This window comes from Neolamprologus brichardi, chromosome 14, assembly GCF_056152115.1.
Source record: "Neolamprologus brichardi isolate AB-2024 chromosome 14, ASM5615211v1, whole genome shotgun sequence".
Classification (NCBI taxonomy): Eukaryota; Metazoa; Chordata; class Actinopteri; order Cichliformes; family Cichlidae; genus Neolamprologus; species Neolamprologus brichardi.
Window position 1 is genome coordinate 36,343,564 of NC_142117.1, and position 22,212 is coordinate 36,365,775.

Here is a 22,212-nt window from a genome sequence, read left to right on the forward strand (position 1 = left end):
AATCCTTTATCATCTGCAACTGAAAATAGCGGATGATTACTATACCTTTCTAATGTGACGTTGTTGTCCCTCGCTCTCTTTCTCTCTGGCTCTGGTCCTGTGCTACTGCTAGTGTAACTAACGCCCCTCCCCCCTCTGCCCAGCGCAAAGTACAGGCCGCGCATGCGGAGTTTAGCGGAAAAAAGGGCGAGAGAGAGGGTGAGAGAAAGAAAAAAAAAAAACCTGGCGGTTTCCAATAAGGAGCCGGCTCGCGTCGTTCACTTCAAAGAGCCGGCTCTAAGAGCCATTTCGTTCGCGAACGACCCATCACTAGAGGAGTCACTGCGGCTTCCTGCGAGGCCAAAGAAACACACGCTCTGGCTTCTCTTCAAAACGTACAAGTCTTTCGCCTTTTACTAAAGACTTCTGTGGAGAGTGAGGCTAAGGAGTTGCACCTATTTTTGGCAGGGTCTGGCTGGGCCCTCTCCTCGTTGTTCAAAAGAAGAAACAGAAGAAAGCGCGCAGTTCCAGGGAGCTCCGCAGGCCTCTGAGCTACTGTGGGTGGGCGGAGATTTGAAGCGGAGCCCTCCCTGTGAGCCAAGTGAAAGAGCGCACCGTCGCAAGCGACAAGTGTCCCGAGAGCAGTGTTGGGGAGTAACGGAATACATGTACCGCCGTTACGTATTTAAAATCTAAAATATGAGTAACTGTATTCCGTTACAGTTATTGTTTAAAAAGGTGGTATTTAGAATACAGTTACTTTGTTGAAATAAATGGATTACACGGCGGTACTTCCCTGTTTCATATTGTGGCGGGTCAGGCTTGTTTGGGTTTTGTTTGACAGCTACGTTCTGAAGTTCCAAGTGGCAGCGTTACGGTTGCCATGGTTACAGGGTGACGCTCTCTCTCTGCGTGTTTCCTGGGTGAGAGAGGCCTTTTTGTTGTTTTTGTGCTAAGCTAATAGGCAGAATGCTACCGGTATAGCTCTAAAGCATGTAGCATCATAGGCAGTGTAGTCCGTGCTGCAGGGAGAATGGACTGCCATACCCGTTATGTGTCTGTGAGCGAGGGAGGGAGAAAAAGGAAAAGTACGAGCTGTCATCGAGCAAAAACGGGAGCTGGAAGCATGTAAATATAATAATAACCACTGCAGCCAAGAAGAGTGCCTGACGAGCCCAGTTGTAAGTAAGCTATTAAGACTCGACTGTACAACGTGTTCGTGTTTTCCTCCAAAAACAATAAGTTCCGTTGGAGCAGCCTTTCAACGCCTCTCTCTGTCTCTCGCTAGCAAAGTTGACCCAGACAACAAAGTAAAGCCAGTTTTCAGCTACGAGCCCTACACGGAACGCACCGTATTAGCCAGAGGTCCCTTTACTACGGTTCGGAGCCGCGGACCTTCAGTAACAGTAATAAATCACAGCAATAGTACATTCATGTAGTTGTAAACAGCATGATAATATATTAAGTAATCCAAAGTATTCAGAATACGTTACTCTCATTGAGTAATGTAACGGAATACGTTAAAGAATACATTTTAGGACATGTATTCTGTAATCTGTAATGGAGTACATTTTAAAAGTAACCTTCCCAACACTGCCCGAGAAGGCGGCTCAGCCAGGAACCTGCAGGAGGCCATCGCTTCTCGGCCTTTTGGCTAAGATCAAGTGTAGTATCTGTTCTTATCAGTTTAATATCTGATACGCCCCCGATTCGGGGGTAACGTATTAAAAGTAAGTACTGAATATTATGTCACTTATTTATGTGCGAATGTTTAATAATGAAGGACATTAAAACATTACTGTTGGCCACATGTCGGCAAAGTTATGTGACATTAGTGATGTTTGTACTTTCAGCGTTAACTTGGTTTTAAAGCCTTTACTTTAAAATATACGCTGTTTAACCCTAGAACACTATTGCTAAAAATAATAACAGCATCACTAACGCCGGGTGATTTTTACCCAATATGATATACCCAACAAAAAGTACCTGTCATCAAAATATATAAAATATATGACAACACATGACAAATTAGAGTGGTTTTCTTTTATTTTCAGCTGTGCCATATCTAACAAAATGGAAAAAACGTTTCATGGGGGGACCCTAAAAAATGCTCCAAAATTTCTGGAAAATTAGCAGTTGGAGAACAAAACAAATCCTAAACAAAAATATATTGATGCTGGAAACTTGGTCTTTGGTCCACCCATTCCTGGGATATTTGAGTCTTCCTTGGTGAAGGCACAGTCTCCTTGACATGCGAACAGCTGCAGAAGAGAGAAACAAAAAATGGCATTTTTTGAGTGGGTAAAAATGATCAGTTGACTAAAATATCTATTTTTTTACCATATGAATTCCCTTGGAAATCACCGCTTGTTGATATTTATTCATAACCACTGCACTAAATAAGGATAACATGCAAATTCCAGGACCACTCTTACTTACCTATTCCTTACATGCAGTCAGTACACACAGGGTAGTAATGGCGTGGACAGTCGACGGCAGACATGGCACCTCTATCGCGTCTTCCTGTCCAAACCTGTGGGGCAGTCAGCACACCTCACTAAGGGACCACTGTTTTCTGCTGCCACTGGTCCTGCCTCACCTTCAAGAGTACCAGGGGTAGGGATGTCGAGCACGCTACAGATCAGGACTCTGAGTTGACGTGACAGATTTGAAGAGGGGAGCCTCTGCTCTGCCCATGGTTTGATGAGTGCCAATGTCAAAGCCTGCATATAAGGCCTCCTCTGCATTTGGTTTTCACCTCTCTTCATTGCATTCTCATTGTGAATGATCCATGAGTTTATCACACCAGCACTGATCATGCCATAGAACACGCAAAGGGGCCATCTATTGTTTTTTTTTTTCCACAACCATAGTGAGCGCACATCTGGTCAAAAGTATCGACACCTCCCTTTGTTTTGTTGTAAAATTCAATCACTTCAGGCTTACGAGTGGGTCCTATGCTTGGTTGTGTATGCATGGATGACAGGAGCAGTACAACCTTCTTTTTTGAAGTTTTGTCAGGGAGGAAGGACACCAAGGTTAGTTCTTTGGTAAAGAGAAATGCACTGGAGCCTGGCGCATGATTTTCTTTAACTTTCATCACTTGTGGGATCTCCCTTTTGTTTGCTTTTATTGTTCCCACTAAGGTCATGCCACAGCTAGCTACATAACATAGCTTTTAGATAAAAAAGAAAGAAAGAAAAAGAAATCTAATCAGCTAACAATTGCCAAGTTAAACAAACCTTACCTATATGTTACTCACTAGCTGGGATGCCAAAGACACTAAACCTGCAACAGGGTGACAGCTGTAGTTGAAGAGGGACAGTAAATATGTTGAGCCTGTAGGAAAAAGCGGGATTTGGGGTAGGGAAACACCCACGCCTTCAAAGACGTCAAAGACAATGCTAAAGCTACCCAGGGACCCACCACACTCAGACAAACGCAACATATTGAAAATTATATAAATACATTTGCTCGGGTGAAAATCACCCAGCGATACTGTTCTAGGGTTAATAGTCGACCTTAATCTTACAGAGAATGTGATGATTTGATGGATAATTAAAGTCAGTCATATATCCACAAACACAACAAGCTCAAAGTCAGTGATGCTGCTCGGTTTGCAGTCCTGAATATCACGGCACAAGCAGGATTCACTGCACTGTTAATGTTAGCTATGTTATATTGCTGCCTCTGTTCGGTGGTGTCGAGCCAAACGGACTTTAACGTGTGTTTGAACGAGCTGACGGTTAGGGTGCCTGGGTTGTTGACCCGGAGTTTTGAGTTTATTATATTATTGAAATTGATTTTGATATTATTTATCATTTCTAGTCTTTGGTTTCTTTGTTAGAGTTCTGTCTTATGGTTTATGTCTCTGTGTTATGTTTCCTGTTTTACTTTAAAAGTCTGTGTCTCATGTTAATGCGTCTGGTTTTGCTTCCTTTGTCTCGACAGCCCTGATTTGTCCCAGCTGTGTTTCCCTCCTGTCTCTCAATCCCTGATTGCTGTGTATATTAGCCCTGTGTTCTCTTTGATCTGTGTCGCGATTTCCCTTATCTACCCTCATTCATGCTGTGTGCTCTGCCTGCCTGCGTTTATTGTTTGTATTTTGGAAGTTTGTTACTTTTAGTTCAGCTTTAAAGCTGTTTGAGTTCACGTTTGTCTCCGGAGTCTGCACTTTGGGTCCTTTTCCTGCCTGCACACAGCCGTTTCATAACAGACGGTTCACTCGTTAAGCTGAAAGAAAGATGCTTTAATCACAGGAGTCACACATGTGTCCACTGTACCATCTGGGAACTCTTCTTGCTTAGCACTCGTAATAACACAAACACTAAATCCTCCTTCTCTTGTGCTGTTTTTATGAAACCAGTTTGGTCAGGATGAATTAAGAGGGGCGTTATTTTCTCCAGTCTCTTTGAGAGAGGTTTGCAGATTATTTTAAGGTCTACATTTATAAGGGATATTGGATGATAGCTTGAGGGATATACAGGGTCTTTGCCTGGTTTTAGCAGGAGATTAATGTTTGCAGAATTCATATTTGATGGAAGTCTTCCCTTTTCTTTGATTTCCAACAACGTTCTGTAAAAAACTGATGCTAGAATCGTCCAGAATTCTTTGTAGAATTCTGCAGGAAAGCCGTCTGGACCTGGAGCCTTATTATTGGGCATGCTTATCAGGGCTTCCTGGAGTTCACCTGATGTCAGTGGTGAATCCAGTGCCATTACTTGAGTGTCTAATAATTTTGGAAGAGTTATGTTGTCCAAAAACTGATCAATTTACTTTTTAGACGGGTTTATTTGTGGTGAACACAATCTTTTATAGAAATCCCTGAAAATGTTGTTTATTTGTTTCGGGTCATATACTGTGTTCCCAGATGAATCCTGAACAGCACATACAGCTGTTTTTTCTTTGTTTATTTTTAGCTAGTTTGCTAGAAATTGACCGGATTTATTACCATGTTCATAATTTTGTAAGCGTAGTAGACATCTTTTTCTCAATCTTGCCCCTTTCATATAAGTGTGCAGGGAAGACCCAAGGTTAGAGAGCTGATAACAAACTCTGTGTGACAGTTTATCCTGATTACAAACGTTAGGGTAAGTGAATCCAGATGATGGAAAGATGGCCCGGGTCTGCTGATGAGCACTGTCTGCTCTAACACTGACTATGATTGTGTTTCCTGGAGTCCCGTCAGTCCTGTAAATCAGCGTCCCCAACCTTTTTTGTGCAATGGACCGGTTTATGTATGCAATATTCTCATGGACCAGCCTTTAAGGTGTCGAGGATAAATACAACAAAATAAAACCAGTACTGCTGCCAAAAAAAGAAGAGTTATTCAAAACCCCTGAAGAGCATCAATTCCACACCCGACCTCAACTCTCGTGGTCTGGTTCCAAATGGTTTACGGACCGGTGCCAGTCCGTGGCCCGGGGGTTGGGGACCACTGTTGTAAATAAAAGAAACCCCTGCTTGGACGCTGTGCAGAGCAGCGGGACCACACATTGTCACTTAATGTTTCTCATCATATTAATGTTTATTTGTAAAATTGTAAATTTTAGTTTTAATGTTCATCAAATAAAATTACATTATTGAATACTACGTGCTACGCAATAATAGTAATAATATTAACTGTAATAATCGTAATGGCAGTTCATCATCATGCTGTTAATATCATGACTTTTTAAATTCATAGTTTTCCATTAAAAAAATTTTAATTCATTAAAATGAAATATTTTTTAAAAAAAACTAAACTTTAAACTCGACCACCAACAAAAATCGAGTAATAAAAATAATAAATGATAACCATGTGCAGCTTCTCTCGTCTTCCATTTTTCCATGATATGTTTCACTCTACATGTTAAAGTGTGTTGGCTGCATATTAAGTTCAAAATGCTGATGAGCTCTGATCCAGTTGACTGATATACTCTGCTCTACATCCTGCACTGAAATATGAGGATTGTGTGTTTATTAAAATTTAAAATCATCATGGAGTCATTGACAGAAAAGCATCAATGTTCAGCCTGTTAAATTAGATTTAGATATTTTTATTTCAGAAATGATTCCTAACAAAAATGGAGAATATAAAAACACAATCAAAGCAGTAACGTCCATATTATGAAGTGTTTGCTGTATCAGACAATCATGTTTATTCACAACAATAAAAACAATATAGTGCAGATAAACATGGTGCTGTAATGAATCTGCTCTTAAACACAATAACAAAATACATTTTCCAAGAGAGATGATAATGATTCACATCAGAGTGAAGAATGAATACATTTACAACTGGTTTCTAACATTTATTATAGATCGAACTGATCACTGATAGAAACAGAAGAATATTCAAAATGATACTCTGAGAGATACATGAATGAGATATGGATAAACATCAAATCACATAAAACAAAAAAGCACATAATCATTATAACTGAAATAAAATATGAGCAGAAATAAACAAGAATTAAGTCGAAAGATAGAAAAAGTCAAAATGTTTAAAATATATAATCATATAAGAGACTGAACCGTCCAGTCAGGTCACAGATTCATATCTACAATAATATTTTTGTTTGTTTTTGTTTTGATTTCTTCACTTCTATGTATTATTATTATTATTATTATTATTATTATTATTATTATTATTATTATAAGCATATTAAGTGTGTGTCTGAGCTGAAAGCCGCACTCCTCTCCTGGTTTTCTGTGTCACACAGACCACAACAACACAAAGCATTACCTGCAGACTGCTGAGCAGTATCCACCTGACTCTGTAGAAGGTCGAGTAAACCCCAAAGGGCTCTCTGTAGATCAGAACAAATGTTTCTGCTGACACACACTCAAACTCTAAATTCAAAACTGTACACACATACTCTCCTGCATCTTCCAGTGAGACATTAGAGATTATCAGGCTGCCAGAGGAACAAGTGATTCTATTGTCATTGCAGAACACAATTTTAACTTCTGTTTGGATCAACTTAATGAACATAAAGACCACACTATTTTCAGTACTATTTTTCCAATCATCAGAGCGTCTCATTGTGACTTCATCTCCCTCTGAGAAAACCTTTACTGCAGGTGGACCAAGTTTAGGGCACACCACAAGCCTGTACATACGTTTTACTGTTTCACCTACACAGTAGTATTTACCTGAATCTTTTAACATTAGTGATGGAAGTACCAGCGAGAAGTTTCGACCAATTACTTGATCAATAGGAAGGGACCTGAAACCTGCTTTCTTCATCCAAACTGGGGGCTGGTCATGAATGGGGTCCATGAAGGGACACTCCAGCACAGCTGTGTCTCCCTCTGAAGCATAACGTTCCTTTATTTGTTTGGTCAAAGGTACAGAGTAAGTGCTCACACACTGCTGTTGGTTCATCACCAGGCAGGTGTAAACAGTTTGTTGTTCATTGAAGACATGAAGAAGTGATGTGTTTTTCACCTCCAGAAAACTTTCTTGGACTTTATTCACCTTCAAAATTGTTCTGTCTTCAAAAATACTCTGCCCGGCTTGTTGCCGCTTACTGTCATGTCTGATCCAACGCACCGTCAGATTCTCACCTGCTCCTTTACATTGTACGTCTACAGTGTCTTCAAGACTTGTGATATCTTCTTCCCACCTTACTGTCTTGCACACAGTCAGGCTGATGTTTCTCTCATATGTCACGCTGCCCTGAGTCCAGCACACATCTTGGTACAGTCCAGAGTCTGAGTGGGTCAGGCTGTTGAGAGTAAATGAAGGAGAACCATGAAATGTCTCAGGAAATGAGAGTCGTCCTGTCAGGTCTTCATGTACTGTGAAGTTTCTGTTCCAGGGGTCAGAGATGTTCCACAAGACCAGAGTATCTTCACCAACACGTCTGGAGGTGATGCAGAAGCTGTTTTGATCTGGGAGCTTGAACTGTAAAGAGCCTCCTTCTTCTTTTATGGCGATAAATTCTTCTGCATGAATGTTGCTGATGAGAGTGAACAGCAGGGAGAAGCAGAGCTGTGCGACTGCAGCCATCCTGCTCAGAGGTCTCGTGGTGAGTGTCTTACAAGCACTGACACTGCTCGCTTCATGAGCTTCCTGTTTGTGGTTGGAGGAGGAACGCCACTTCTTTATCACATCATCAAGGAACACTTTGAAGCATTTGGCTCGATATCACGCCGTATATCTGCTTTCACTCTTCACAGGCCAAAGTGTGGACACGGTTTTTTTTATACTTCGTTGCATGGGTCCAGGGGTATCAAACATGTGGCCTGGAGCACAGAACCAGCCAGTCACAGTGTCCAATCTGAACCATTACAAGTGAGATTATGTCAGCTTTACCACACAGCCATGAATATTTATGAATATGTAAAAGTCCTTTCTAAACTATTAATAGTTTTTTTCACAAAAAAGACAGAAAGATGGCGGGGCGCTAGGTCGCAGCAGCCACACCGTGTCCTGTCTTGTCTACAATATCCCAACCATAACTTGAACCTGGTATTTAATACCTACTGCACAATCCACTTCGTATTGTCTCTGTCCTGTCTTCGTGTACAGTAGTCCCTCGCTATAATGCCGTTTACCTTTCGCTGATTTTTTTGTGTGCAATTTTGCATGTTTCTTTTGGAGGGGGGGGGGGGGGGTTTAACAACGCATTGTGTTCTGTATCCTGATTGGCTGTAGACCATAGTCAAATCAATCTGGTGCCGTGTCTCCTGTACAGTACAAAATGTGTTCAGCTTGTCAATTTTACATAAATCTTTGATCACTAGCAGTGTGACTCTGAAGTGCTGTACAGTATGTTTGTAAGTCTTCTCCCCAACAAACACAAAAATATCGACGAAACGTTTTGCACCGTCAAAAGGCAGCGGCGGGTGTTTTTGGTTTCATTCTATAATACTGGACTCATTTTTGCTATGGAGGACCGCGAGAGCCACGCGCATCGAAATAAAGAATTCTGTGCTTAAATAATGAATTGTAGAATAAATTCTGCATTTGTAAATTTATTTTTGAATTCCAATTTAAGAAACTCATTTCAAAATCCATTTCCCTTTCCTGTTCGCTCTGGGATTAGCTGCTGGATTAGCTCTTCGATTAACAACTTCCTCGTGGCTATTCAAATTAGCCACACTGTGGGATGTAAGGAGCTCTCTGATTGGTTGGACAGACACAGGCTTTCTGCCTGGATTTTTCTAGCTCATAGCTTCGCCTTGCTAAGAAGCCTGTGTGCTTGTACAAAGGCCGTTCGGCCTCGGGATTTACACTCGGCTCGACACGGATATGTGAAGAATGAAGGGACCCTGCAGCGAAACGGAGAGCCCAACCTCTGACTGAGTGCCTGTTTTCGCAGTCTGACCACCTGTGAAGGTAACGTGCTAACATGGCTAACGCTAGCATCACCGCACATAACCCCATTATTTCAAGGTCATCTTAGTTTATGAAGGTTTTACGTCGCAGCTGTACGAGCTAGCTACGTGTTTTGTAAGCTGCTGTGCTCTTCACAAATAAAGCTGGAAGCAGCTCAGACTAGTAGAACCAGCACTGAGGCCTGTTACATTTATACAGTGTTAGAGCAACGGCTGCAACCTACAGCCTTTAAACTAGCGATTAAAATGCTGACAGTAAACTCGTCAGTCCAGATGTTACCACATTACTTTGTGATACTTAGAGTTAAAACAACTGAGACAGGCTGATTAAAATAACAGCTGTCAGTTCTCCCATTGCTTATATCAAGACTGGAGATCACACTACTGATTTCAGTTCATTTAATATGTGAGTGCACAGATTCATTCTCAGCTGGACATAAATGATGATCAAAGGTTGTATATATGACGAATTCATCAAATCCCAGCCTCTAACACAGTGCGCTGAATCTTAGTTTTGAATGTCCAGTATATTCTAATCAGTGCAATTTAAGCATTCACTGAACCTAAAGTATCTATGTCATAGGTGGATTCACAGGTGGTAAGTTTAACACAGAAGGGAAACCCTTCTGACGGGAAGAGCAGTGGAGCAGCCAAGGGAAGTACTAAATATAAACACAAGTTGCTAAAACTATAATTTATTTTTAAAGAAAGCGCTTTACCCTTTCAGGAAAAAGGCTAAAATGTCAAAACATGTTTTCAGAGATAATAAAGAACTGCGTGTGGGAAAGTGTACAAAACACTTTCCCACACGCAACATGTGTGTGAGAGAGAGTATCAGATTATAAAGTCAAAGAAAAAACAACTTTAACATGAAAACAGATTGCGGAGCATCCACACTTCTCAAATCAGTAGTAAATGGCCTGTATTTGTGTAGCGCTTTACTAGTCCCTAAGGACCCCAAAGCGCTTTACACATTCAGTCATCCACCCATTCACACAGTGGTGATGGCTGCCAGACACTGGTGCCACTGGCCCCTCTGACCACCACCAGTAGGCAACGGGTGAAGTGTCTTGTCCAAGGACACAACCACCAAGCCTGTCGGAGCCGGGGCTCGAACCGGCAACTTTCCGGTTACAAGGCAAACTCCCAACTCTTGAGCCACGATCGCCCCTCGAGATATATACTCGATCAGTATATATCTGCCTCATGTAAATGTCTAACAGCAGCAGTTTTAGAAACAGTCATGATTGTGTTTTTGAATGCATGTCTAAGGTGAAGTTTATACACTGGAGTAAGTATCTTGTTTGCACTTTATAGATATGATATTAATGTCATAGACAGCTGTAATGCAGGCAAGAAAGAACACAAAATGCAGACTCGCAGAGACAGGAAGCTTAAAAATACAGCTTTATTTGCTGAAAGGGGAATAATGCAAAACTTTACTGGGACATATAAAAACTAAACATACGAAGAGGCACACAGGGGAATGCGACACTATACTTACGTATACTTACATTTGTAGCCCGATTACGTCACAGTGATGCAACGAAGGGTGTCCCAATTCGAAGTGTACTCCAATGCACAGTTCATTTCCCCAAATTTGAAGGCTGTGTCCGGCGTAAGACTTTGTGACCCAACCTATTCCACAATACATAGCGCGGCGTTGGGTGTGGATATTTTTGTCAGAAAAAAACGGCGGGCGGCTGAAGAGTTATCCTTTAAATTATGTCAGTATGTTTATTATGTCAGTTATTTATGTGTGAATGTTTAATAATGAAGAACATTAAAACATTACTGTTGGCCACATGTCGGCAAAGTTATGTGACATTAGTGATGTTTGTACTAACTTGGTTTTAAAGCCTTTACTTTAAAATATACGCTGTTTAATAGTCGACCTTAATCTTACAGAGAATGTGATGATTTGATGGATAATTAAAGTCAGTCATATATCCACAAACACAACAAGCTGAAAGTCAGTGATGCTGCTCAGTTTGCAGTCCTGAATATCACGGCACAAGCAGGATTCACTGCACTGTTAATGTTAGCTATGTTATATTGCTGCCTCTGTTCGGTGGTGTCGAGCCAAACGGACTTTGACGTGTGTTTGAACGAGCTGACGGTTAGGGTGCCTGGGTTGTTGACCCAGAGTTTTGAGTTTATTATATTATTGAAATTGATTTTGATATTATTTATCATTTCTAGTCTTTGGTTTCTTTGTTAGAGTTCTGTCTTGTGGTTTATGTCTCTGTGTTATGTTTCCTGTTTTACTTTAAAAGTCTGTGTCTCATGTTAAAGCGTCTGGTTTTGCTTCCTTTGTCTCGACAGCCCTGATTTGTCCCAGCTGTGTTTCCCTCCTGTCTCTCAATCCCTGATTGCTGTGTATATTAGCCCTGTGTTCTCTTTGATCTGTGTCGCGATCTCCCTTACCTACCCTCATTCATGCTGTGTGTTCTGCCTGCCTGCGTTTATTGTTTGTATTTTGGAAGTTTGTTACTTTGAGTTCAGCATTAAAGCTGTTTGAGTTCACGTTTGTCTCCGGAGTCTCCACTTTGGGTCCTTTTCCTGCCTGCACACAGCCGTTTCATAACAGACGGTTCACTCGTTAAGCTGAAAGAAAGATGCTTTAATCACAGGAGTCACACATGTGTCCACTGTACCATCTGGGAACTCTTCTTGTTTAGCACTCGTAATAACACAAACACTAAATCCTCCTGTTTGTAGCAGTGTATACACCTGAGACTGTCACCTGTCTGTCTGTCCTGCACTCTCTCTCTCTCTGTTTCTTTCTCTCTGATTGTGGAATAAAAGTATGAACATGTATTTATAAGTTACACTTGTGTTTGAATCCTGCAGCTTATCACACATTTGATTTCCATGTGTGACGACTGCAAGTGTCCAGAGTGAGGACAGACTGAGGGACCCACTGCTGCACATCATCTGTGAGGCTTTGCACCCCTGATGATCCACCAGGACAAACTCAGCAGTGTGTGAGGAAGAGGAGGAGGAAGAGCCAGCAGCAGCTGACAGATGGAGAGAATAGACAGACTGTTCCCTGTTTGTGAAGGACTGCTAGAAAAGTTTAACATCACAAACTGTCTGTCCTGAATCAGTCTTATTAGGTAATGTTCAAATAATTTTATCATCCAGTGTTTTCAGTGTGGGAGAAAGTACTCAGGGCCTTCAAGTTACACACTATGAAAGGCAGCAACAAGTTGAACTCACTGCTGTATTGAATCATAATTAATATAATAATAAATATAATAATGGCCATATTGTGTTTACATTACCAAAGTGTTATGATTTTAGTCTCATGAACAACATTTTTTTTTTTGTCCCATTTGGATCTTTAACCTTCAGAATTGTTGTCTTAAGGCCAAGAAAGATGCCAAGCGGATTTATTTTACCAAGTGGATCATCATGGCCTTGCCATATTGGTCCATTTTATTGACCTTTATTATAATTATGTATTTATTTTATTTTCGGTTGCTACAAACGGGACAGACATGACTGGGGGATAGGACAGGGAGAAAGAATGAAAGAAAGAGAGGGAGAGAAAGAAAACCAGAGGGGAGAAGAGACGGTGAGAAAGGGGGGAAGCTAATGAACAACATTAGCTGATTGTTATTTACTAACTAATCTTAAATGACTGTTCAGTACAGAAATGAAGCCCAACAATCATGTTTTTACAGTCCTGTGGTCTCAGCCTCAGATACTCAACAAATCAAAGCATCTCATAAAACAACAAACAAACAAAAAACATTTTTTCTCCTTCTGTCAAACAATTCTGTGTGAAACATTTCCAGTGGTTAGTATCATGGTTGCTAGGCAACCTGAGCAGCGCGACGGAGGCTAGACGTCCCATTTCACAAGCCTCACACTTCCGCCCTTCTGGTTCTTCGGAGTTCCCGCCCCACGTAGTCCGCGAAGGCCGCATACAGTGAGGCACCTGAATTGGGGCACAGCTATAGACCTTCACGATAAGACAGGAAACATGAGGAGGGAAGCAAGACACAAGAACTTACAACATACATAAACACAGACACACAGAGAGACACAGAGGCCAAGGTTAACCCCGCCCTCTTTTTAACCATGAATTTTGAATTAAAACTAACATTAAAAATCTTTTTTATACGAGGAGGAAAGAGAAAGCACCTTTTCCACCAAGAGGAGCAGCGTCTTAAATTATAACTAAACATGTTAATAGCACCTCTAGATTTAATACCTGTGGAAGCTGATGAAGGTAGCGTGGCAGAAAGGAGTGATTGTAAAGGTTTGGCGAAGAGCAGGAGGTATTCTGATCCCTAAGGAGAAGAACTCCTCATCCATCAGCCAGTTTCGCTAGATCAGCCTGCTGAACGTAGAGGGAAAGATCTTCTTCTGTGTCTTGGCCCAAAGACTATCTACTTTCCTGCAAAGAAACAACTATATTGACACATCAGTGCAGAAGGCCGGCATCCGGGACTTCTCGGGATGTCTGAAGCATGCCAGCTTCATCTGGCAGCAGATTCAAACTGCCAAGAAAGAACAAAGAGACCTTCACGTGGTCTTTTTAGACCTTGCCAATGCCTTTGGATCAGTTTCGCACAAGATCTTGTGGATGGCCTTCAACTATTTCAGCGTACCAAACCACATCACAGGACTGGTCAAGACCTACTTTAAGGATTTACAGTTTTGTGTGACAGCTGAGAACACCACCACAGCCTGGCAGCACCTGGGCAATGGAGTTATGGCAGGCTGCACGATTTCCCCTCTGGTATTTATCATGGCAATGGAGTTGTTCATGCGGGCATCTCGGTGGGTAGTGGGAGGTGAGACACTCAAGAGTGGACATTTTACATACATGAAACTGTCAGAGAAAACAGCAGCCTCGAGCAAGCCAGGATATTAGTTTATAGAAGCTGTTAAAATTATATGTCTAATGTTAAAATGTTGGTGACACAATAATTTCATCCTAATGGTACTGACATATTCATAGGGTTAATTTTTGAGACAATATATCATGAGGTAGTCATGATTTTGCAAATATTCCACCTTGTAGTGCAGTTTGCACAAATTGTTTTAAAAATGCACTCAGCCTACAAACATTACTGATGAGTCAAGATCTGCACAAACTGACAGAAACACTAAAGCAGCTACACATTTTATTCTTATTGTCATGTATGTCCTATTTATCAGGTGACAGAAGAACCAACACAAAGCTCAGAGAGTAATGGTGATACAAGATCACAGGTGAAATTGGATGATGACTTGGTGGTTCATGTAGGCAAGTATTGACTGGACGGGAGGCGACTGGACTGACTGGACGGGAGACGACTGGACTGACTGGACAGGAGACGACTGGACTGACTGGACTACAGACTGGACAGACTGGAGGACGGGAGGGGACTGGACAGACTGGAGGACGGGAGGAGACTGGACAGACTGGAGGACGGGAGGAGACTGGACAGACTGGAGGACGGGAGGAGACTGGACTACGGGGGACTGGAGGACAGGAGGGGACTGGACTACGGGGGACTGGAGCACAGGAGGAGACCGGACTACGGGGGACTGGAGCACAGGAGGAGACCGGACTACAGGGGACTGGAGCACAGGAGGAGACCGGACTACAGGGGACTGGAGCACAGGAGGAGACCGGACTACAGGGGACTGGAGCACAGGAGGAGACTGGACTACAGGGGACTGGAGGACAGGAGGAGACTGGAGTGAAGGCTGAAGAGCAGGTGAGTGAACTGACTGGAGCGGAAGCTGAACAGCAGGTGAGGGAACTGACTGGAGTGGAAGCTGAACAGCAGGTGAGGGAACTAACTGGAGTGGGGAAGCTAAGGGATGAACAGAGGTTGGCGATGCTGATGGCTGAGCTAATGACAGAGTTACCGAGGGGGATAAGATTGCAGCCTGGGCTAATAAGGCTGGTGCCTGTGCAGGGGACACCTCAGCTAGCCTAACCAGTGACAGCGCGAGGGCGTGAAAGGTTGGATCAGGAGGTGGATGAAGAGGTGAAGTAGTAGGTGAACCGGTTAGCTCTTCCAAGCCTCCAGGGAGGTCAGGCTGGGTTGAGGCTGCCCTCAGCCTGGGCGCTGGGACAGGCACGGGAGGCGGCTGGGCACCAGTCACCCCCACCCGGGAAACAAGAGCGGATGTGGAGGTAGACTGCGTCGCAGCTGCCTTCCTCCTGGGAGCTGGCACCGGTGTGGGTGTAGGCCGGGCCCTAGACATCTGAGGAGGTGAAATGGCTGAAGAGGAAGGCCAGATCTGGGCTGCCGTGCTGGTGGGGAATGGCTGAGTGACGGGTGTGGAAATGGTGACCAGGTGTGTGCTACTGGCAGGTTTATCAGGGTTTGGTCTGTCTTTTCTGCCACCACGATTTACAGTCTTTGTGGGAGCAGCGCAGAAAAAATCTTCCCAGTCTACATCCTCCAGGAGGGAAACTCCCCATGGATCGGTGGTGGATCTGTTATGTGTTTTATGAGAACAATCAGATGACGGATGTGGAAAACAGTTAGTGGAACTCACTACCGGGAGTTGTTGAAAATAGTCCATATTATGGCGGCGTGTGCACCGCTTTCTCCGGGAAGAGGAAGCGGCCGGGGTAAACAGCTGAGCCTCTGGCGCGGTAGCCTCCGTGGAGCCGAGGTGGGAGGCGTAGCCGCGGTGCCTTGGCGAAGGTGGAGGTCCGGCGAATGAGGCGGCGGGTGTGTGAACGAGGAGCGGAGCGGCGAGAGAGGGAGCGGCCGAAACGCGGCATGAAACGTCCGCTCTCCGCGGCGTCTCCGAGGCCCGCCCAGAGCCAGGCGAGTCCCCTCGAAGACGTGTTCTCTCTCCGCGAAGAGCCGCTGTTTTCCCCTGACCACCTCTGCCCAACGGGAAAGCGCTGCCACCTGCCGCTCGTAGAGGTCCGAGTCCGCTGGGTCCCAATCGTGTCTTCGTGGCACGGGTCGTGTCATTCTGTCAGGGGTCACGGAGTGGAGGCGAGGAAGAAGGAACCCAAACGCAGGACTCGCAGGTAGGTGAAGCCGGGTGATTTATTGTCGATGGGGTGAACACACAGAACAGAGGTAGGAAATGGCTGGCTGGCTGGACGACTGACTGACTGAATGAATGAATGAAGGACGGACTGAATGGCTGACTGAACACAGGCGGAAACAACAACATAACATCAACATCAATGACACGACAGAGAACGAGTAGAAACAGAAGACTTAAATACACAGACTGATGAGGATGATAATGAGAGACCGGTGAGTACACAGCTGAACATAATCTGGCTAACGGCACGAGACGAGGTGACACAGGAACAAACAGGAAGTGGCAAAATAAACTGAACATGAACAAAACGGAAAGCACTGGGTCACCGACCCAGGAACCCTGACAAGTATATTTCTCCCTTTTGTTAATCTTTTTTTTTTTGTCTTTAGCAAAGACAAAAAGGGGGAAAAAAGAAACGGGGCAGGGTTCGGTGGTGGAATCATCCATCCCCACCAATGCCAAAACCAAATCTACGCCCTTGGATTACAGAATACATGCCCCAAAATGTATTTTGTAACGTAATCCGTTACGTTACTCAATGAGAGTAACATATTCTGAATACTTTGGATTACTTAATATATTATCATGCTATTTACAACTACATGAACGTACTATTGCTGTGTGATTTGTTACTATTACTGTAGGCTACTCACCATACCAACACCAACTAAATTTTAAATCTTAATGTAAATGAGTAACAGTAGGTGGACATTAAGTAAGGCTGCACTTTTAGCAGCAATCTCATATAGAAAACTATTCTGCGCGTATATAAAACAGGTCCACGGCTCTGAACCGTAGTAAAGGGACCTCTGGCTACGTCGGGTTCCGTGTCGGGCTCGTAGCTGAAAACTAGCTTTACTTTGTTGTCTGGGTCAACTTTGCTAGCAGAGACAGAGAGAGGCGTTGAAAGGCTGCTCCAACAGAGCTTATTGTTTCAGAGGAAAACATGAACACAGTGTACAGTCGACTCTTAATAGCTTACTTACAACTGGGCTACACTGCCCATGAGGCTACATTCTTTAGGGCTATGCCTGGAACAGTCTGCCTGTTGCTTTTATATTAAATAATTTTTGAACAATAATTGAAAAAAAAAATTTCTCCACATCATTATGTGGGCTGCAAGTAGGGTGACATGGGCCGCGAGATTGAGACACCGCCATTAGAGCCTCTTAATGCGTGCTTTTTTGGGGGTTTCTGTCGACATTGAATTACCAAAAACAGAGAGGGCATAGCCGAACACATGAAACAGGAAAAGACGGCCGTGTAATCCCTTTATTTCAAAAAAGTAACTGTATTCTGAATACCACCATTTTAAATGGTAACTGTAACGGAATACAGTTACTCATATTTTCTATTTTAATACGTAACTTCGGTACATGTATTCTGTTACTCCCCAACACTGAAAATAAATAAAAGAACATTGAAGTTCTTGAGATGTTCAGTGCAATAACACACAGGCTAATTCAAAAGTTAACAGCTCACATCATGACTTATGACCTCAAAGTCTGCCTGGATCTAAATGAGGGAACCATGCGGACCTCATCAGTACAGGGCCTGCTGCACCACACAAACTAATTTATATATATATATATATACACACATATATATAGATATAAAAATATAAATTTGTTTTATTTTTATTTATCTTTTTAATTACCTCTTCATCTGCTTTCAGCTGCACAAACTCAAGTCTCACATATCAGTGACAAACCACAGTTGTGTTGTTGGAGCATCCACAGCCTCTGTGTGAGTGCACTGCAACATCATGACATGAAGAACACTGGACACTTGAACCCGCTTTCAGTCTAACTTTAACTTTTTATCGCCAATAGACAAGTTGGTAAAATGTAACACTCAGAACATGGAGTCAACAAATAATACTAAAATGTTTAATTATTACTACATTACCTTTGACTAAAATTCTTGTTTGCGAGCAGCTTATTGATCTTGATAAAGACGTGCTGCTTACTTGTGTAAAAACAGTGAAATATAAAAAGTCTTTACTAATTTGTACCAACACGAGAGAGAAATGGATCTGAAACCACTGAAACCAGAGAGTTTGCAGACACACAGATAATGAAGACATGCTGCTCGGAAATGTTAGATACAGATAAAAATGGAGTGTGTGTGTGTGTGTGTGTGTGTGTGTGTGTGTGTGTGTGTGTGTGTGTGTGTGTGTGTGTGTGTGTATGTGTGTGTATTGAGCCAAGATTGCGAAACTGCCTAACTGCCTCAGTAATTATGGACCTTATAGTCCTTACAAACACTGTTTCACTAACTTCAGTAAACATTTTACATACATATGTCACACCGTGAACGCAGCGGTGCACGAGCCACTGCAGTGGAGCTCACGTACAGCTTTGTGCTTCAGACTGTTATCACACACAAACAATCAATGCAGGAGAAATACCGCGTGCACGTGGTAGATGCCGTCATTTACACAGTGCTTCATGCAGGTGTGATAACGAGACTGTTTGACTGCTGCAGGAGAAGATTGTTGATTTATGTATCTGTGCATTTTCAGATTTTTGTGTTCCAGCTGTTGTATGTTTGTTTTTTCTTACAGGTGCAGCAGTTGGTGATTGTGCATTTCTATTTGGACTCTATTCTTTTATTACATCTTGCACTACGACCCCCATGCACCAATGCCGTGCACCGGGTGTGGTAGGCCTTTGTGTTGCTCAGTGAATGGGGTTGATTTAGCACAGTCCTCCAAGCTATGTGCAGTAAATGTACTATCGTCAAGTACTGATTATTATCCACTTTTTATACGTTTTCTATTTTTTTGCCTTTTTGTGTCATTTCAGATATTGTGTCAGTCACTGTTCCCTCTGAGCACGTGACCAATCGTGCACTGCTAACACAGTCTCCGCGCACTGAAAATCAGCAAAATAAAATAAATACATGTATTTACTTTTATTCCAACTCAGGCTTGATTTTTTTTGTGCGCAGCGCAGATTTCCTGTGTGGGGAGATCGTGTCAGCAGTGCGCGACTGTTCACGCGCACAGCTTTATTACTTCCAGGCTGGATTACTGCAATTCATTATTATCAGGATGTTCTAAAAACTCGGGTTCATTAAGACATCTATAAAGAGAAACTACACAATTATTATTTACAACTGAGGAGTGCAAGAAGGTCCTACTTCTCTGACATCATCACCAAAAACAGCCATAATGCTCGGGTCTTATTTTCTACAGTTGACAGGCTAACAAACCCTCCTGTGTCAGTGGCAGCTGAACTTCGACCATGGCCTGCAATGACTTCGCCAAATTCTTCACAGACAAAATCCAAAAGATCAGACAAGCAATTGGTACATCAACAGCAGATTCAGGACATGTACTGTGTCCACCAAAAAACTGTTTAAACACCATCAAACAGTTTCACCCTATTAACAGCAACGACCTGGAGGACATCTTAGATCAACTGAACTCCTCCTCTTGCTGTTTAGATGTCCTGTTTTTCAAAAAGGTCTCAAAGACTTTGGAGTCAGACCTGTTACAGATCGTCAACTTTTCTTTAATGTCATGTGTGTTTCCAGAACCACTAAAAACTGCTGTAATTAAACCTATACTGAAAAAGGACAATCTTGACAAGATACAAATGAAGAACTACAGGCCGATCTCAAATCTCCCATTTTTAAGTAAGATCATTGAAAAAGCAGTTTCTCAACAGCTCAATTACTTCTTAACACAGAATAACTGCTATGATGCCTTCCAGTCAGGTTTTAGACAGAACCACAGCACTGAAACCGCTCTGACCAAAGTGTTCAATGACATATGTCTGAATACAGACAGTGGAAAAATGTCAGTCTTAGTTTTACTGGATCTCAGTGCAGCATTTGATATAGTCGACCACAACATATTACTCAAACGACTGGAGAACTGGGCAGGTCTTTCAGGAACTGTACTAAACTGGTTCAAAACATACTTAGAAAACAGGAAATACTTTGTATCAATAGGTAACTTCACATCTGAGCAGACAAGTATCACATGTGGAGTTCCCCAAGGTTCCATCTTGGGACCCCTTCTGTTTAACATCTACATGCTCCCACTGGCACAGATTATAAAGAACAACAAAATATACTATCACAGCTATGCAGATGACACACAAGCAGTGTTGGGAAGGTTACTTTTAAAATGTATTCCATTACAGATTACAGAATACATGCCCCAAAATGTATTCTGTAACGTATTCAGAATACTTTGGATTACTTAATATATTATCATGCTGTTTACAACTACATGAATGTACTATTGCTGTGATTTATTACTGTTACTGAAGGTCCGCGGCTCCGAACTGTAGTAAAGGGACCTCTGACTAATACGTCGGGTTCATGTCGGGCTCGTAGCTGAAAACTAGCTTTACTTTGTTGTCTGGGTCAACTTTGCTAGCGAGAGACAGAGAGAGGCGTTGAAAGGCTGCTGCAACGGAACTTATTGTTTCAGAGGAAAACACGAACACGATGTACAGTCGTGTCTTAATAGCTTACTTACAACTGGGCTCGTCAGGCACTCTTCTTGGGTGCAGTGGTTATTATTATATTTACATGCTTCCAGCTCCCGTTTTTGCTCGATGACAGCTCGTACTTTTCCTTTTTCTCCCTCCCTCGCTCACAGACACATAACGGGTATGGCAGTCCATTCTCCCTGCAGCACGGACTACACTGCCTATGAGGCTACATTCTTTAGCGCTATACCGGTAGCATTCTGCCTATTAGCTTAGCACAACAACAACAGGCGCTCTCTCACCCAGGAAACACGCAGAGAGAGCGTCACCCTGTAACCATGGCAACCGTAACGCTGCCGCCTGGAACAACAGAACGTAGCTGTCAAACAAAACCCAAACAGTCCTGACCCGCCACAACCTGAAACAGGGAAGTACCGCCATGTAATCCATTTATTTCAACAAAGTAACTGTATTCTAAATACCACCTTTTTAAATGGTAACTGTAACGGAATACAGTTACTCATATTTTGTATTTTAAATACGTAACGGCGGTACATGTATTCCGTTACTCCCCAACACTGCACACAAGTATATATCACAATGTCACCAGGAGACCGAGGCCCTGTACAGGCTCTTGGTAAATGCATTGTGGAAATTAATGACTGGTTGTGCCACAATTTTCTCCAGCTAAACAAAAACAAACGGAGGTAATAGTCTTTGCAGCCAAAGAAAAACGATCACAAGTCGCCACAGAACTTCAATCTATACACCTAAAAACCACAAACCAGGTGAGAAATTTGGGTGTAGTGATGGACATAGACCTAAATTTGGAAAAACACATTAAGACAATAACAAAGTAAGCTTACTATCACCTCAAGAATATTTCAAGGATAAAAGATCTGATGTCTCAACAGGACCTGGAAAAACTAGTCCATGCATTCATCTTTAGTAGGCTTGATTACTGTAACAGCATCTTTACAGGCCTACCTAAAAAATCAGTCAGACAACTACAGCTCATTCAGAACTCTGCTGCTCGAGTCCTCACTAAGACCAAACAAGTGGACCACATCAGTCCAGCTCTGAGGTCTTTACACTGGCTGCCTGTCCGTCAGAGGATAGACTTTAAAGTTCTGATGCTGGTCTATGAAGCTCTGAATGGTTTAGGACCAAAATACATCAGTGACCTCCTGACCCAGTATGAACCTTCCAGATCCCTCAGGTCATCTGGATCCGTTTTTTTATCAGTTCCCAGAGTCAGAACCAGACATGGAGAAGCTGCATTTAGCTTTTATGCACCTTATATCTGGAACAAACTCCCAGAAAGCCTCAGATCAGCTGAAACACGCATTTTATTTAAATCCAGGTTGAAGACTCACATGTTCTCAGCTGCATTTGAATAAAACACCAAATCCACACTGTTTTACTTTTAAGC

The 22,212-nt window shown here is 42.6% G+C and overlaps 1 non-coding gene and 1 pseudogene across 1 annotated transcript; both read left to right on the forward strand.

Annotated features, from left to right (window-relative positions):
• The first annotated feature begins 351 nt into the window (after positions 1-351).
• On the forward strand, positions 352-463 carry LOC148099636 (U5 spliceosomal RNA). The gene has a single exon (XR_015720519.1). It is a non-coding gene; the product is annotated as a U5 spliceosomal RNA (small nuclear RNA).
• A 1,150-nt stretch (positions 464-1,613) lies between these two features.
• Positions 1,614-1,793, forward strand: LOC148099637 (U2 spliceosomal RNA; annotated as a pseudogene).
• Positions 1,794-22,212: the final 20,419 nt, after the last annotated feature.